The following is a 2,310-nucleotide window of genomic DNA, read 5'->3' as shown; positions in this document are numbered from 1 at the left end:
ATAGTGCGACCCACTAGGCGTAGTAGTTAGGTAACGTAAACGAAAATAAGGGGGGGGGGGGGGGGGCACTCACCTACCCTATAAAATGAGGAACATAATTCTTTCTTTATTCATTCAGCATATGTATATGAATTTACAAGTTTTTTTTATTCACTTCACAATTTCACACTACTTATTACATTTAATTTTCAATTATAATAAAAGTTGCCAGGTTTGTCAGCAGTTTTACTTAAATATTTACTAATAACCTAAATTTTGAAAATCTCCCCAAGCAATAAAAACAAGCCACATATTAGGAATTTAATTATAATTCTTTAGTTCAAAACTAAAAACAATAAAAAAGTATATCATCCATATTTCAGTCAGTCAACCAAGATTTTGATTCTTTTAATGTTAAAATATATTTAAAATAAAAAGACCAATGAGATTATTTAAAAGTGACGAGTTATTTGACAATCTCAAACACCTCTCATCCAAATAAATTCAAAATAAAATCTTTCTAACATCCAAGTGTATAAAAAATATAAGCACTTGTTTACAGCATCCATTACTAATGGCAAACATGTAATAAAAAATACATTCATGTGAGTTACTGTGACATAACAAATTACTTATACATTTATGTTAACTAAATATTATTCATAATTTTAATGACATTCTTTAAGTACTTGATAGTAGAAACAAAACATTAGTCTCTTTCTTTCCACAATTGCAAAATAGAATTGTTCGCACTAACAAAAATATCGCAGAAATACATACTATTTGATATACAATTCAGTCTAACTCATAACTAGATCTTTGAATTATTATTAGATATATGTAGACTTTTTGTCTAATTCAGTCCTGTTCATTGCCCTCTTAGTCCAAAACACGATGGGTTTAACCATGTAAAACATGTGTCTTAAGTAATGAGTCATCAAACACACGGCGTCAAGTTCATGTAGTGTGCAATCTAACCCTACCACTGGTACTAGTAGTAACAGTAACACATTTTACAAAATGTATAACTAAGTTAGTTTTTATCAATTGCTTTAGTTTAGGGTTAAATCTCACTACCTACGAGTTTTGTTTACAAAATAAAATATACTGAAAGTACGTCACCGATTAAATAATATAAATTTAAATCATAATTACCTAAATACTACCACTGTAGGAGCAGCCTACGACCAACGTGAAATGTAATTTCACCTCCCAGCTTTCTGTCTGTTACTCATGCAATACACAACTGTCATGCTACAGCGCGTGCTTGAATGAATCGTATAATTAATTGCGCCACGTGGAATGTATATGAATATACGAGTGAATTTTTTGACGTGCTTAATATTGAATGGCTCAAATTGTGTTTTGACTTAACATCGTATAAAATAACGTGGTATGTTATTTTAATTGATACGAAACATAATTATGAATAATCATAAAATATCGAATGTTTATAATAACTAACCATTTCTTCAGTTCTGCGCATGGAGTTCTGAAGTAAAATATCAGTAATGTAAGGATTTTCTGTTATAAGACATGGGCATTATTCACGTTCTTGGTCGGGATCGAGAAAAGGTGCAAGGTTTAGACTGTTGTTCACGAATTTCAGTAAAAAATTAGTCGATTTGTGTATATGTGCAGAGTCTGTAGACAGGTTATAAGGAGATGAAAGATTTGAAATTGCGTTTCACTTAAGCTAAAATAGTTGGATTAATTATATACTTAGCAACATTTTTGCGCAAAATTATGTTTGCTATGAGCATTTTTTAAACGCAAAGCTACACAACAGAACACTTGCATTCTCACAACGGGAAATCGAACCCCGGATTTGAGCATTGTAAGTCCGTAAATTAACTTGGGAGATCTACGAGCATTGACGTTGTAATGTATTCTATCGTTGGATGTTTTTTGTTTTTTTTCATATTATTTGGTGATTATAGTATGTAGTCCAGTAAACGTAACGATAAACAAATCAGTTCATTTCTTCCTTAACGTTTGCAACAGGCTACTTATTACATGGGCGTTCTCAGGGCAAGGGGGCACTCGTCTACTCTATAAATTGAGAAACATAAGTCTTTCTTTATTCATTCAGTATATTGTTACGTCTCCGTTTGTTAATTGATTTTCCGTAACTTCGTTCCGACGAAACTTTAGCGACACAAGTCCTTACTTAATAAAACTGGTTTATTCTTTCCGAATACAACTTTACGATACACTTATTTTCAACAGTCGCGCTATAACAAACTATATCAACGACGTTAACTTCAACAATACGTCTCTCTCTGACTGCAGTTCAATTACTCATTACCCACACACACATTGATGCCGTCA

At 31.9% G+C, this 2,310-nt stretch overlaps 1 protein-coding gene across 5 annotated transcripts in view; it reads right to left on the bottom strand.

The window, feature by feature from the left end:
• LOC106478408 (eukaryotic translation initiation factor 4E-binding protein Mextli-like) overlaps window positions 1–2,310 on the bottom strand; it is a 49,112-nt gene that overhangs the window by 45,502 nt on the left and 1,300 nt on the right. For 2 of the 5 annotated variants that reach the window (XM_022382009.1, XM_022382008.1), the window contains exon 1: window positions 1,135–1,247. The exons of the other annotated variants lie outside the window; for them this stretch is intronic. The gene's annotated coding sequence lies outside the window, so the exon portion shown is untranslated. Of the gene's footprint in view, window positions 1–1,134; window positions 1,248–2,310 lie in introns of those variants that run through there. 5 annotated transcript variants of the gene reach the window in all.

Source organism: Limulus polyphemus, unplaced genomic scaffold, assembly GCF_000517525.1.
Source record: "Limulus polyphemus unplaced genomic scaffold, Limulus_polyphemus-2.1.2 Scaffold209, whole genome shotgun sequence".
NCBI classification, from domain to species: Eukaryota; Metazoa; Arthropoda; class Merostomata; order Xiphosura; family Limulidae; genus Limulus; species Limulus polyphemus.
The sequence above is the reverse complement of the archived record's forward strand: the minus strand, read 5'-3'. Positions and strand labels throughout refer to the sequence as shown.